This window comes from Oryza sativa, chromosome 5 (genome assembly GCF_034140825.1).
Source record: "Oryza sativa Japonica Group chromosome 5, ASM3414082v1".
NCBI classification, from domain to species: Eukaryota; Viridiplantae; Streptophyta; class Magnoliopsida; order Poales; family Poaceae; genus Oryza; species Oryza sativa.
The window spans coordinates 15,348,885-15,365,495 of record NC_089039.1 but is presented as its reverse complement, the minus strand read 5'-3'; the positions used below and the strand labels follow the sequence as shown (position 1 = coordinate 15,365,495).

General features: G+C 45.9%; 2 long non-coding RNA genes across 2 annotated transcripts; both read right to left on the bottom strand.

Moving 5' to 3' along the window:
• Nucleotides 1-7,189: 7,189 nt before the first annotated feature.
• Nucleotides 7,190-12,940, bottom strand: LOC136356597 (uncharacterized). Its single transcript, XR_010741604.1, has 2 exons — nt 12,688-12,940; nt 7,190-7,353 (listed from the first exon to the last, which is right to left on the bottom strand). It is a non-coding gene; the product is annotated as an uncharacterized lncRNA (long non-coding RNA).
• Nucleotides 9,706-12,151, bottom strand: LOC136356595 (uncharacterized). The gene is made up of 3 exons (XR_010741602.1): nt 11,479-12,151; nt 11,159-11,224; nt 9,706-10,039 (listed from the first exon to the last, which is right to left on the bottom strand). It is a non-coding gene; the product is annotated as an uncharacterized lncRNA (long non-coding RNA).
• Nucleotides 12,941-16,611: the final 3,671 nt, after the last annotated feature.

The window sequence follows — 16,611 nt, the reverse complement described above, 5'->3', positions numbered from 1 at the left end:
TCCGGAACGACGAAAGCTACGCGAAGCACACAAGCAAAGCTACAAGCCTATAAAGAAGCAATAACAATACATAAAAAGAAAGCACACAGTTCTTTAGGTTATAACAAGCATTAGGAGACTTGAACGGGTCGATTCGGAGTTCGTATGACCAAGATATGATCATCCGAAGTTTAGTGCTGTTATATGGAGATTTGCGGATTATTATAATTAAGCTTTGCAACTATAAAACATGTGTAAGCGCTAGCCTAGAAAAGACAGAAAGGCTGCGCCGTTGACATGCGGACCTCACATGTCAACAAAAAGGACCGCGGTAGACCGAGTATACAGAGACGGTCCACGGGTCGACGGAAGCGGATCCCGTGTGTCAACCGAGGCGAGTGGCCGACAAACGGACTCCACTAGACACCACACGGGTTGCACACGTGGAAACCAAGTGGCTACCGAGCGGGCACACTAACACGGTCACCACACGCACACATGGACGACTACCGACACCGGTATACGGGTACCGGGGCCGACAACCGCACAACGAGCACGGGCGACACCGAAAGAACAAGGACGGGGAAGCGAGGGAGAGGGATCCTTACCACCACGCGACGAGGCGTGGGAACGACAACGACGAACGGGCGCGGCGGAGGCGGCCGGGAACTACGGAGACGAACGGCGAGGGGATGACTTCGGCGGCGATCCTTGGACGAAGGCGAGACGCGGCCGGCACGAGGCTTGATGACGCGGAGCCGAGGACGAAGACGACGACGGCTACAGCGACCTTGACGAAACACCGAGGACGGACGAGAACGGCTCGACGGAGGGACGAACGCCACGATGACCGGGAACGACGAGAGGACGACGACGACGACGACCGGGGCCGGCGAGGGGGTGACGAGGGCAGCCGGCAGCGGCTGCACGGAGACGAGGACGGCGCGGAACACGCCGCTGCGATGCCGACGACGGAGGCAGCGCCGCGAGACGACAAGCCGGCGAGGAGGAACGATGACGACGACGACGAACACTGGCGGGGTTCGGTCGAAGGGGAGGCGAGGCCGAGGGCGACCTTGCCACTGCGATGCCGGAGGTGGTGGTGGCGCTGCGAGCCGACGAGCCGGGGAGGAGGGAGGGGCGGCCGAAGGGACGCCGGCGACGAAGAGGATGGAGAGGCCGGCGTGGGCGATGGCGGTCTCCGGACGAATCAGAGGGTAGGCCGGGGTGGAGGTCGACGCGGCGACGCCGAGGGAGGAGACGGCGTAGCCGGCCCGCACTTGAGCGGCGCGGCAGGGGCGGCTGGAGGCAGTGGGTGGCGGCAATGCCACCGGTTGCCGGCGGGGACACGCCTCCGGCGGTCTTCGCGGGAAACAGAGGGCAGGCCGGCGAAGAGGAGGCGGCTGCGACGCTGGAGGAGGCGACGGCACAGCCGGCCGGCGTGCTAACGCGGCGGCAGGGGCGGCTGAAGACGGCCGGCGGCACGGGAGAGAGGGGACGACGGCGGGGAGGTGGCTAGGGACCACGGGAGATCGCGGGAGGGGGCTAAAACGATAGAACGGAGCGAGGGGATTCCGTTTTATAGCGGAGGGAAGCGAGCCGAGCACGGGAGGAGCGGGGAACGGCGGCGGAAATGGCGGCCGGTGGCCATGGAAGGTGGCCGGAGTTGGCGTGTCCGTTCCCGGCGATTGGGGGAGCCATTCAAGGGGGAAAACGGGGGAAATCAAAGAGGAAGGAATGGGGATTAATTCCCCCCAATCAATTTGGAAAGAACGGTTGGATTCGGGGCGGATTTGGAGGAGGAAATGGCGCTAGGGTTCACGGGAGAGAGAGGAAGGAGGCCGGCGGCTGGAGGTTGGGGGCGCGCCTGACAGGCGGGACCCACGCGGGAGGCGCGCTCAACGCGCGTGCGGCGCACGTGCGCGTGCGGCTAGGGCAGGAGGGCGCTGCGGCTTGGGCCGGGCTGCTGGGCCGAGGCAGGCCGGGAGGAAGGAGGAGGAGGGAGTGGGCCGGGAGGGGGAGGGGAGGCCCGGGAGAGGAGGGAAAGAGAGGGAGGAGACGGAGACTTTGGCCGCGGGCCGAGAGAGAGAGGGGGAGGACTTTGGGCCAAACTTGGCCCAAAGGAAAAGGAGGATTATTTTTAGCTTTTTCTTTTTAATAAACTCTGATAATTGTTTTTGTTGCTTAATAATTATTTCCGGTGCTCTGAAAATTCAAGTAAAATTTGAGGGCTCCTTTTAGACCAAGGAGAATTTAACAAAAATTCTCCGGGCCACATTCGAATTTTTCTTGTACGCATTTTAGTGTTTGCCAAATTCTTTTCGAATTTTAATTAATTCTATTATTCCTTTTAGAAAATGATTTTTATTTCGGGATTATTTTATCAGGACGTGACAATCGGCCATCTGTAACAGAAGCTGAATTCCCATTGCCAGAGCCGATTGTGGAAGATGACGGAGAAGAACGCACCCATCGCAGATGTATGTCATATGGAGAATATGCATCCACACCAACCGATGCTGGAGCAAAGCTATCAGCTGAGCTGCTCAGATGTATCTTTTGCTCCTGTTCTGCAGACAACAGAGTCCTCCCCTCCTCATCAAAGTAACAGTGGCAAGAATATTGAATATGCTTCAGGTCTAATTCCGAATGAAGGTGAACTATCTCCCCTTGTTATCGGCTACCATGCCCCCAAGACTTCAACTCTCCTTCACGGCCTAACCAGGGAACCAGCCGATGCAGGCAAGAAAAGGAAAACCAGATCATCAGCCGTGAGTACCTTGGTCTTAGCTCCAAAGAAAAAGGCCAAATTCAAGAAAACCAAGCCAACAGATAAGCCGGCTAATGATCTGCCTGCCTTGGATCCATCTATTGAACAAGCCTTAGATGAAGAGGAAATTGGTGAAGATGTTGACCAGGCTGTAGCCGAAATGAGTGACACAGAAAGAACACCATCGGCTTCACCCAAGCAAACGCCTCCAACACCTTCTGCCCCCGTTCATTTTACAAGGGTAAGTATCTCTCTTTGACTTCTTCTAAAATTACTTCCCTCTTCTGCTAATTACTTATAGACTTTATGGTTGTAGAAAAAGAAAACTGCTGTGAAGAAAAAGTCAACAGCTACGATTGTCAAGTCGGCTCCACCAGTAAGATGTCTTTAATTATTTTACTTAATCAAACTCATCTGGCTCTATATAACACTTGTCTATTCTACAGCCTCCTCCTTCTTCTCCTCCTGTACAGCAACCGTCAAGTGACCAGACTCTATCGGCTGTGGGGAGTCATCACATCGAGGAAGAAGAACAACCAGCTGCCCCTGCTATCCCAGTAAGTTTTCCTTTGTGTCAACCATCTGATCGGCTACATTTTACTCAGCTCATACTCTTTCTGGAATTGTATCTGCAGGTTCTAGCCGATCTCTTCTCTTTTGACATCAGAGATTGTCACGTCCTGATAAATTCATCCCAAAATAAAAATCATTTTCTAAAAGGAATAATAGAATTAATTAAAATTCGAAAAGAAATTGACAAACACTAAAATACGTGCCAGAAAAATTCGGATGTGGTCCGGAGAATTTTTGTTAAATTCTCCTTGGTCTAAAAGGAAACCTCAAATTTTACTTGAATTTTCAGAGCACCAAAAATATTTATTAAACAACAACAACAATTATCAAAGTTTCCTAAAAAGAAAAACAAAAAAATAAATCCCCCTCCTCCCTTTGGGCCAAGTCTGGCCCAAAGACCTCTCTCTCTCTCTCGGCCCGCGGCCAAAGTCCTCTCTCCCTCCCTCTATTTTTCCTTCCCTCTCTCTCTTTTGGGCTGGCCCGGCCAATCTCCCTCCCCTCTCCCTCCTCTCCCCGCGGCCCACTCGGCCTCTCCCCGCGCGCACGCCGCTGACGGACGGGCCCACCCGCCACCCTCGCTGACGGGTGGGGCCCACCTGTCATCCCTATCCTCCCGCCGCTCCCGCCGCCCGCGCCCTAGCGCCGCCGCCGCCGCGAATCCCTCCGCCTCCCGTCGTCCCCGCGTGCAATAAAGCGGGGGGAAATATTCCCTGTGATCCCCTCTCTCTTTCCCCCATTTTTCCCTCTCTCTCTCGCGTTCAAACGGGCGGATTTGCCCCCGCAAATCTCGCCGGCGCCACTGATGGCGGCCGACCTCCCGTGGCGGTTTCCTTCCTCCCCGGCCGCTCTCTCCCCCTTCCAACCCTATTTAAACCCTCCCCGCACCTCCTCCGTCCGGTTCCGCCTCTCGCAGCCCTTCCTCCTCGCCGGATTCGAGCTCGCGACGTCGCTCTCTCTCTCCGCCGTCGCCGCCGAGCTCCGGTCCGCCGCCGTCGTCGCCCCGGAGCGCCTCCCACCTCGGCGCCGCCTCCTTCGGCTTCGCCGCATCCTCGCCGACCTCGTCCACCCCTCTGTTTCGGTCGCCAACCGCCGGAGCGCCGCCGTCCCCGTCGACCCGAGCCGCGCCGCCGCCTTCCTCCTCTCCGGCTGCCTTTTCGTCGTCGCCGTCGGCCTAGGGTGAGCCGTGGACCGCCTCTTCGTTTTCCCCTTTCCCTCCCCTCTCTCGGCCGCCGCTCCGCCGTGCCTATGGTCGCCGGCGGCGACCATCGGGGCGCAGGCGCGCCGCCTCCGGCCGATCGCGCCGGCGTGGCCGCCCTCGGGAGCGCCAAGTGGCCGCCGCGTGGGACCCGGCCGTCAGCCGCCCGCGCCCTTGGGTGCGGCTGACGCGTGGGGCCCACGGCGCTGGCCGGTGCGAGCCCGGGTGCACCCGGTCCACCGTGGACCGTGAGGCTGCCGCGTGGGCCCCACTCCCGTGAACCCGGTCCGCGCGCCGCTCCCCCTCGGCTGACGCAATAAACTTTTTTTTAAATTAGAATTTAAATGAAGAAATTCGCAAATATTCATTTAAAGAGCATATAAACTTCAAATGACCATAACTTGGCCATTTGAACTCGGAATTGGACCGTTCAAGTCTCTAATTTTTCCTTAAAAAGTCAAGAACCCATTTTTGTGCTTTGTTTCTGCTTGTTATATGGAGTTTATTAGAGTAAAAGCCTTTTCTTTTCCGTTGGTCGTGTAGACGCTGCACCTTCGGAAGATCCGCTCTTCGTGGAAGTTGAAGCTGACGTTTGGGAAAGTGAGCAAGCCAAGTCACATCATCCTTGAGCATATTGAATCCCAGTTTATAAAATTATTTTGATTTAAATTAATGCATTACCGCTTTATTTAAATTCCCGCGTTATCACTGTTTTATTTAGCCATGCCTATTTACCTTTGTTAAGACATTATTATTGCTATTGTTATTATTACCTTGTTCACCCTAGAATAAACAAAACCCCAACTAGTGGGTACTCTATTCATGGTTCCACTAGTATGAATTTAGGTAGATGCTTCGCTGATTAATAGGACAACATTAGGTGGTTTTTATAACTTTAGACTTTGGGAATATTCATATCTCTTGGATACTATGGAATGGTTGGCTTATGGTGGAATTGGACATACCCCTCTCTTCCTCTTTCAAAGCCCCTAAAACCTGTTTTTCGGTGGGGTTTGGGTGCATGCTAGTTGTGGGAAGTAGCACCCTGGCCAATATAAGGATTAAGCTCGGGCCTCTGTTGCAAAGCACTACCGTACTTCCACATGTCTAGTGGGTAAGGCTTAGTTTGTGGCTTAGTCTGGTTATAAACAAAAGTACACGGATGGAGATGGACGAAGTCGGGTGTCGATGGACATCTCTAGGACAAATGAAGGCTACACGAGCTGCGGCCCGGTAGTCGAGATGTCATGGCACAGGGCCGGTGTCCTGCTGCTGGGGGCTCAGTCCTGCCTACCTGTCCCGGGGGTTCCGGCCGTAGGTGGGGTTGGGTCGGTACTCTTGTTTATGGCTAGGATGGGTTGGGAACTATGTCACGTCTTCCGTCCGTATACCGTGGTGGTATGTGGCACGTGGTTACACGTGAGGAAGATGTGTCTTGTGGGTAAAGATGTACACCTCTGATCAGAGTATAACCTATTCGAATAGCCGCGCCCTCGGTTATGGGCAAGCCTAGCAATGTACCCAAGTTAGTGTTTTAATTCTTAAAATTTGCTTAACAACTAAAATGTGGAATGGTTGGCCTGGGTTGGCTTGGGACGAGCTGGGACCCAGGGTCGGGTTGCCAGTTCGGTCTGAATCATCGTAGGCCTTGGGTTAAGGCAGGTTCGTGTGGGTTCACGGCCTTGATTAATAATATTGTATAGCTCTAGAACCGTGTTTACAAAGTAGCTTTGAGCAACTAAGTGACTTTTAATGCTGTTTACTGCAAAACTTAACCCCGATATTATTACCCCTTGTACCCCCTTGCATTAATCATGCATCAGCCGGTGTGGCTTGCTGAGTACTGTGGTTGTGCTCATTCTTGCTCAATCTTTCCCCCCCTTCAGTAAGAGAAGCTTTGGAGAAGAAGTCTTAGGTGGAGTCCTGGCTTATACCCTAGTTGAGCGCCTGTGAAGATGGAGCCGTAGGCCCGCTAGTCCGCTGCTGTTTATTTTTGATTGTCAGGCCTTAAGTGCCTTTGTAATAATATAAATATTATCGATATAATAAAGATGTGCCTTTTGTACCATGTTTGTGTGGTGTACCCCGGCTTTTCCTGTGACGGGGATTAATACACTAGCGTTCGGGAAAATGTATTTTTCTCGGTCGTGACAGAGATTACGTTGATGAAGCAGAAGAAGATACTTCAAGCAAAGCCTTAGCTCCCCTATCCGATGATGTGAGAAAAACACTGGAAGATATTTCTCATCGGCTAGAAACATCACTAGACAACTTGGTGACCAACTGTGGCTCGATCCGGGTAAGGTTTACAGACATCCAAGCTCTACTCCCAGATGAACTAGCCGATGCCCTTACTCCAGCTGTTTACCTTGAGCAACACCGATTCAAGCTGGAGAAGGCTAGGCAGAGATTAGTCGATCGCCGGGAACGCAAAGATATTGAAGCTACAATCCAGCACAATCGGCAGCTTCTGCATGTAGAGAAGTCCAAGCTTGATCAGCTGTCTCAAGGCCCGATCAAGTCAAATATCGATCGGCTTGAAGCTCGAAAGATTGATCTTAAAAACAAAGTATCTTCGGATCGAATGTAAGCACACAGTAAAATTGTAGAGTACCGATGATGGTAATTAGTCACGACAACGTACTAGGATATATCCTTATAGAGGCATGGTATTTAAATATGAAAGACAACTTTATTTCTATTTATATCACCCAAAGTTTCACATGTCACATATGATGATATCTGAGCTTATTTTTAACTTCCGAACCACTATACTGTTAAAACTCATTACAAGACACTGCCAAGGGTGGTAATGGTACTGGGTGCACCATAGTACCTAGGGTATATCCTATATTTAGATGGCACGTTAGAAGCCAACAGAGCTTGAGCTTGAGCCAGATTCCGATCAAAGTAGAGATCACCAAACTGCTGGAGTTGTAGCTGCTGTGCTATGGCCTGAACAATGTTAATGTCCTGATAGAGAGATTGTTGCGCCACCAGCCCAAGTTATTGCCAGACTTGGTTGTTTCTCAGTTGAAACGCAGCTGATTGCAAGAAGGGGCTTGCCGCAATGCCATACTGCTGCCTTACGAACTCATTATATGGGCTAAGCACCTGTTGCTGTATCAGGAGAGGCGACTGTAGCAGATATTGCCCATAACTTTGACCTAAAACATCAAACTGTGCAGAGGCACTGCATGCAGCAATAGCAAGGAGCGCAAAGACGAAAAGGATCTTCATTGCTACGGGACACTAGATCTTTCTATTTTGTTGTATAATGCTTGAACTGTGTGAACGATGAGGAGGGTTTCCTTTGCGCTTGTCTATTTACAGATGCGATGGCACGTATTTTCTTTCAATTCCTCATCGGTTGCTTTAGAGTGTTAGATTTTCTTGGATGTCCTATTAGGATCTAAGTGAGTCGTGGCATTTGGACAGATGTTCTATTAGGTGCCCCAACAAATCCCCTTTGGTTTCATCATGAAAGTTACTTTGGTATCCATCACATATACTCCCTCCGTCCCGTAAGGAGAAACCAACATCTAGGGATGAACCTGAACAATCATTTGTCCAGATTCATCCCTAAACCCTAAACCATGTCCAGGTTCATCCCTAGAAGTTGTAATTTTTGGGATCGGATGGTGTACATGATGATTAGCAGGCTAGGGAGATAATGATATGACTCATCGCTCACTTTATATGTTAGTTTGGTAAGGATTGCAACCGTTATCTAGCTATATTTATTGCGTTTTGTGAGCTATTATTTCACTAATGCATGACACCTTGAACATTAAGGTCGTGTGGCCTCATGCATCTTAAATTAAAAATTTCAACAAGAATGAAAAAATTATGGTACGCCTGGTGCTTTTTGTTGTTCCGTTGATGCGGTACCGAACGTTTGTTTATGGCAAGGATTAGGTTTGCACTGAACTCTTAAATCACCATTCGAGAGATTTAGAAGAAATCACCATTTTGCTCTACTTGTAGTGCAGGATTGATCTAATTCGTATTTCTGTAAACCAACTTGTTACGTGTTTTCTTGTCTAAACTTTTTGGATAGACTTGGGCTGTGTTTGGAATCCAGGGTTCCCAACCCATCTCCATCGTATTCCGCGCGCAAGCATTTCAAACTGCTAAACGGTGTATTTTTTGCAAAAGGTTTCTATACAAAAGTTGCTTAAAAAAATCATATGGACCTATTTTTGAAAAAAAAAATAGCTAATACTTAATTAATCACGTTCTAATGGAGCGCTACGTTTTCTGTGCGCAATTCGTATGTTGGGAACAGCTGATTCGAAACACAGCGTTGATTCGTTTTCGAGATGGAAAAGGACTACCACATATTTGTAGTGTGTCAAAAAACCTGTTTCCTTCGGGTACATCATGCGTGAGTTCCTGTAGTTTTGTTGAAACATTAGGTTTATTATCCATTTTGTTTGTAGTAAACTATCGACTTGCTATGTTAGAATAAACTTCTCATAGAAACGAGAGGTTAGCAAGAACAATCTCAGTGTGTAGGAGCATTCCATAAGTAAGACATCTCATAATTTTCACTTTGGAAGAAGTGTACATTTTTTAAGTCACTCTTTCGTGGTTGAATAAACTAAGGAACATAATAAATCCTTCTTTCTAGTTTTCACCCTCATTGTTGCTGCTGCACTTTTTGGTTCTATACTGAATTAGCTATGTCTAGGTTATACTTCTGTGATGCAAAGTGAGCGAGAGCTCAACTAAATAATGTCTTGTACACTACCTCTCGTTAGGAGTGATGGACAACAAGATGTTTTTCAATTGATATTAATATGCATATATGAAAGTCATTAATATACCAATGTTTAAAATTTTGTAACCATATATTGATGTTGCTTGAAACAACATATTTGCATGAAGAAGTGACACGTTTGCTCGACAAGGGCATGTCATATTCACAATGATCATGCATATGCGGCCTTTCATATGCGCTTGTTTAAGTAGTGGATGAAGAATCAATGTGGAGTGCTACCTCTTTACGTGCTTTGTATGATCTATGATTTTGTTGTAGTGGATTTAGTATTTGCCATATGTGCTTTGTGTTTGTTCTTATTGGAATAAAAGGATGGACATCCTTTATACGCTCCATTTATATCTTAAAAACAAAGTAGCTTCGGATCGAATGTAAGCACACAGTAAAATTGTAGAGTACCGATGATGGTAATTAGTTACGACAACGTACTAGGATATATGTCACGCCCGGAATATCTATCCAAAATTCCAAACGCTTACATGTGTGTTAAATCCTCGTCCAGGAATCAGCCGAGGCACACAATAACAAATTGATAATAGAGAACTATCAAACTACTAATTCATATTCGCAAAATAATAAATTATTACAGAGGTGGATAGTTCCTCTCAAAAGAATAAAATTCTACGCAGCAGAGAAAAAACAAAAGACTAAACAGCTATGGCGACTCCACTCCACAAGCAACTTGACCCGAACAAAGCCTAATCCTCCTGACCATCATCTTCACTGAAGTACTCCTCCTCTGATGAATGAATATTGCACGAATGAGCATATGACATACTCAACAAGCCACACAGCAAATATGCAAGTGCACAGGATAGCAAAGGATGGCATAATAAAACTCATTTGCATATACAGCATTTAATAAACATTTGAGAGAATAGTAAAACAGTTAAGTAATTAAGCAATATTAAATAAACACTATACAACACACCCGTGTTGCATAGGCCCAACCTCATCTGAACAACCAACCCTGGTTGTACAAATCAAACCACCATACGAGGAATATACCATTCCAAACCAGGAGTCAAATTAATTATCACAGTATTATCATTAATGAGTAGTGTGAGACCAATCACGAAAAACATTGTAAGACCTGCCCATAACCGCGGGCATGGCTATTCGAATAGTTTTACTCTGGCCAGAGATGTACCACTGTACCCACAAGACAGCTCCACGACATGTCACCATGCGCCTCAATACCACCACAGTACCTCAGAAAGGAACTGTGACAGTACCCCTCGCACAACACAACTCACCATAGTGCACCAATCCTGGATCATAATCACCCCCCTACAACCAGAGGCATGTACTCCCCAGCGACCCCCACGGACTTCTCGCTGCTTCTCAGTCTAGCACCCCATAATGAACCATACTATACAAAAGGTAAAGCCGTTGCCCACGCTGGCTTGTGGTTGGCACGGTTAATGTTTCACAACAGTAGCTCGCAAACCAGTCTTTAATTATCATGAGCACGACCATCAAAACCATGTACTCACAACCCATCTTTAATCAGGTTTTAATGATAAATTAATTATCATAACACGATTAACCATCGTAAGCTACCATTAAATCTAACCATAAGTAATAATGTAATATGATTCATCCCATTAATGAGCAAATGTTTCTAAGCATGGCTAAGCAATTAGATATATAGCATTTAGTTGAACCAAACCAATGTATAAGATTCTAGCTAATCAATTTATTACCCATAGGAAAATAAAGTCATTGTTAGCCATAATTGAATGGGAAAGGCTCACAACCCGATGACATTCGAAAATAATGCATAAGTGGAAATAAAACATTAGCTTTAAACGGGTTCAACATGCTCAAAGGGTTGTTTGGGATCTGTGTGACTTGCCTTGACCTTCTTCAAACGCTTCTGAACCTTCCTCAACGTAAACGCTCTCCTCCGGAACGTTGGAAACTAAAGCAAATGAACAAAATCAACAAAACAGTACAAAAACAAGCATAAACAGTACATGTGGATATTTTTTACATGTAGATCTCGATATTAGATGAATTTAGCAACTTGAATCACTTGAATCCGAGTTACGATGATTTAGTTATGAATTTCTGAAGTTTAATCGATTTTCATCTAATACAGAAAAACTAATAAAAAGGAAATTATGATGTCATCACGACATCATCGCCGGCCATGGCACAGGACCACGAGGTTACCAGTGCTAAAGAGCTCGGTTGTGCTTTCCGAAGACACCAACATGAAGAGGACGACGATGCGAACTCAACGAAGCAAAGAACTACGACAAACGACGACCGACGACGAGGTCCGATGGCGGCTCGGCTCGGGTCAACGTCGGCGACGGCGCTCCGGCGAGATGCAGCAGCAGCAAAGGGGTGGACAGGATGCTCCTCCACCTGGCGAACCCGACGATGGCGACGGAAAGCGGCGGTGGCGACGACCACAGCAGCAGCGCGGCGCGGCTGAAACGGCTACGGCGGCGACGGTGTTAGGGTTTGCGCGGCGGCGGCGCTATAGGCGACTGCTGCGGCTTGGACTTGACGCAAACGGAAGAGGACTACTAGGGGATGCTATTTATAGGCTCGGATTAAAGAGATCGAACACGGAATGAAAGGAATCGAATCTGGAAAATCCGATGGTTTGGTTGGAGAGATAAACTCTAAACGAGTTTGATTCGGGTAAAATACAAGGAATTAAAATCCGGTTTTTTGAGGGAAAAGATAGAGGATAACGGGTAGATAAATTCCCCTCATCCAATCGAATTTAGGAGCAACCGATGAAGGCGGATTCAAAGGGGGGAGGCGGCAGCAGCTCGGGCTCAGTCGGCTGGCCTGAGGTTGAAGATGAACAGTGCCAAGGGAGGCATTGTACACTTTCAGAGAAAAAGGAAAAAGAAAAGAAAAGAAAGGAATGGAGCAGCAGGCTTTGTGGGCCGAAAATGACCCACGGCCTACAGAAAGGTTTTCAAACTTTTCCTTATTTGAATAATTCGTGAAATGCTATTTCGTTGATTAAAAATACTTCCCTTGCTCAAATAATTCCCAGAAAAATCTAGAAAATAGATCAACAAGCAAAGTATTTGATGAAATTTTATCTAACTCAGTTTTTTGTTGCGATTTTTCCTAGATTATTAGAGTTTAACTTGCAAGCTTTTAAAATAATTTCTAAAAATGCATTAAAGAATGAATTATTCAATTAGGCGATTTTCAGAGCGTGACAATATATCTTTATAGAGGCATGGTATTTAAATATGAAAGACAACTTTATTTCTATTTATATCACCCCAAGTTTCACAAGTCACATATGATGATATCTGAGCTTATTTTCAACATCCGAACCACTATACTGTTAAAACTCAGTACAAGACACCGCAAAGGGTGGTAATGGTAATAGGTGCACTATAGTACCTAGGGTAGATACCATATCTAGATGGCACGTTAAAAGCCAATAGAGCTTGAGCTTGAGCCAGATTCCGATCAAAGTAGAGATCACCAAACTGCTGGAGTTGTAGCTGCTGCGCTATGGCCTGAACAATGTTAATGTCCTGATAGTGAGATTGTTGCGCACCAGCCCGAGCTGTTCAAAGACTTGGTTGTTTCTTAGTTGAAACGCAGCTGATCGCAAGAAGGGGCTTGCCGCTGTGCCATACTGTTGTATTACGAACTCATTATATGGGCTAAACACCTGTTGCTGTAGCAGGAGAGGCGACTGCAGCTGATATTGCCTATAACTTTGACCTAAAACATCAAACTGCGCAGAGTCGCTGCATGCAGCAATAGCAAGCAAAGACGAAAATGATCTTCATTGCTACGGGACACTAGATCTTTCTATTTTGTTGTATAAGGCTTGAACTGTGTGAACGATAAGGAGGGTTTTCATTGCGCTTGTTTATTTATAGATGCGATGGCACGTATTTTCTTTCAATTCCACATCGGTGGCTTTAGAGTGTTAGTTTTGCTTGGATGTCCTATTAAGATCTAAGTGTGTCATGTCATTTGGACAGATGTTCTCTTAGGTGCCCTAATAAATCCCCTTTGTTTCATCATGAAAGTAACTTTTGTGTCCATCACATATACTCCCTCCGTCCCATAACGAGAAACCAACATCTAGGGATGAACCTGAACAATCATTTGTTCAGATTCATCCCGAAACCTTAAACCTTGTCCAAGTTCATCCCTAGAAGTTGGATGGTGTACATGATGGTTAGCAGGCTAGGGAGATAATGATATGACTCATTGCTCACTTTATACGTTAGTTTGGTAAGGATTGCAACCGTTATCTAGCTATATTTGTTGCGTTTTGTGAGCTATTATTTCACTAATGCATGACACGTTGAACATTAAGGTCGTGTGGCCTCATGCATCTTAAATTACAAATTTCAACAAGAATGACAAAATTATGGTACGCCAGGTGCTTTTTATTGTTCCGTTGATGCGGTACCGAACGTTTGATTATAGCAAGGATTAGATTTGCACTAAATTCTTAAATCACCATTCGAGAGATTTAAGAGAAATCGCCATTTTGCTCTACTTGTAGATGCGGTACCAAACGTGTTTTCTTGTCTAAACTTTTTGGATAGACTTGGGCTGTGTTCGGAATCCAGGGTTCCCAACCCATCTCTATCGTATTCCGCACGCACGCTTTTCAAACTACTAAACAATGTGTTTTTTGCAAAAAGTTTCTATACAAAAGTTGCTTAAAAAAATCATATGGACCCATTTTTGAACCATATATTGATGTCGCTTGAAACAACATATTTGCATGAAGTGACACGTTTGCTCGACAAGGGCATGTCATATTCACAATGATCATGCATATGCGGCCTTTCATACGCGCTTGTTTTAGTAGTGGATGAAGAATCAATGTGGATTGCTACATCTTTACGTGCTTTGTATGGTCTTTGATTTTGTTGTAGTGGATTTACTATTTGCCATATGTGCTTTGTGTTTGTTCTGTCGGGTCCCAAAACTAATGATTTGGAAACCGACATGTTTAGACTGTATCAAGCCCTGGATCAGTAGATTGATACAGGTTTAACGATCTGGATCTTCATTGCATACAATTGATCAAGGTTTCAAAGGAGATATTATTACAAAATATAAGGGTATTTACAAGTTTGTGGCTAACTAACACAGCAGAAGCTATAGGATGTCTTAACTCTAATGTTTGGCTATAGACTTAAACCATCTATCTAATCTATACTTGAGAACTAAGTTAAAATGAGATTAACTTATATGATTGAACTCCCGGCTTCGGCAAGACTCCAAATTAACTCTGAAAAAGGGGTTGAAGCAAGGATGAGTACAACGTACTCAGCAAGCTATTATATTCAATTATAAATGTATGAAATGGTAATATTTGAGTAGAGCTAGGTTTAATTGCAGAAAGCTGAGAATAAAGAAGTAGAAATCCTGAAATGTTTGATATGCAACAGTATTTAATAAAGTTTGAAATTATGTTTCTAACCAAGATGCCATTGTGAGTCCCAATGCTCGATAACCGCGAGCACGGCTATTCGAATAGTTTTAATAATTTTCATACTGCAGTAGATGTACGCTTTACCCGCAATCCATGACATGCTAATATTCATCAGCTTAGTCATGGCAAAGCTTTTGGGTTACTAACATCAGTGGTACCTGTTCCATGAACTATAGTCCTCATACGCTCTGAACGTAACGTTATCAGCAGCGAGAGGAGTTCTGGCGTTCCTGAGGTTTTTAGAGAGAACTGGTTGAGAGATCCCCGTCATCCCAACTAGGTTTTCACAATATACACACAGCGCGCAATAATCAATATATTTACCTGCGCCTCGGTAAATATTATAATCGCCCTGCTCGGCGTAAGTTGCCTCTTGCAAGAGGACTTAAGAAGAACCACTATACAGAGGTACCACCTTTGCTAGATAACTTAATCAGCTAGGTCTATGCCCATATGAGAATTGCGGTCGTACTCGTATATTCTTCACATGTACTTGGCAATCTTATGTCGGTTGGAACAGTACTAGCCACCCGGAAATCAACCATTTCTACCGTATTGTCCCAATCTAAGTTCATTATATTTTATGCAGTCTAACTAGACAGAGCTCAGCAAAAGCTAGTATATCCGGTTTACTATGTTCAGGTTATGCATTTGAAATCATATATGACTAATGCATGAGGTATCAGAGATACAGAATATAGGGCATTTATGTTCAAAGTAGAGGAATAATAACTTGCCTTGCTCCAACGCAAATAAATCCGAAATAGACAACCTGATTATCCGATCCTTGAAATACCACAGGTTGCCATCCAAAATATAACAGATTCTACTGTAGAAGAGGAAGATCCAAATTCAATAAAAGCCATAGAATAATAAGAAAACGACAAACGGTTAAGAGGGCTAGGGTTTAGGGTATAGCCTATCTCTTTTATGCAGGTATATGGATTACTGCGCTGATATTTTATATGTGGATTCTAAAAAGTTGGTGGCTGGGGTAGAGAGGGAATTAAGCGGCTAAGGTCACCTATATTTTATGTGCAGACTCTGACTGGTTGGTGGATAGGGAGTATAGTGGATAATTGAACTGGTTGAGCAGATATGTGACTGGTATTGGCTGATAGTGGGTTTGGGTAGGATTATATCTAGGGTTCGGTTATATTTAGGCCGATTGAGGAGTAGGGCAGTATATCGGCCAGGTTCTATATTTTATGTATAGGTTCTGGGTAGATGGAGAGTAGGTGGCTAAGATATGGCGGATAAGTAATATTGTAGTGGATGTGGGATTTGGATGGTAGGCTGATTAAGGTTTCAGTTGTCTAAGCCGATATCGAGGTAAGATAAATATCGGCTAGGGTTTGGGTGTTCTCTATTCGTCACTAAAGCATGACGACTAGGTTTGGTATCTTCTCCGGCCGGTGTCAATAGACAATATAACGGCTAGAGGGATGGGAGGTTTGTGCAGGTTTAGTGGGGCGGAAGTGTTACTCCGACAACCATGAGTGGCGGCGGAGCGGCTAGGATCACACAGGGCTCGAGAGCAAACTGTGCGGCGTGCTATGGAGGTCGAGGAAATAGTGAAGCTCCAACCGCTGTACGCATCGAGGCATGGGGTGCCAGGAGCAGCACTTCGACCTTGGGTTTGATTTTGCCGGGCTTTACAACTAACGGTTCGACGTCGGGGCCAATAGACCGCAAACGTCCCCATGGAAGGTGTAAAGTTCCAACCGGCGGCTTTTTAGTGGCTAAAGGGTATTTTGGGATAAAAGAAAATATTTAAAAAGACAAACCTAAATTCAAATAAAATAGCAAATTGAGCATCAAAATGAAGCATTTGAATTTATATGAATTTAGGT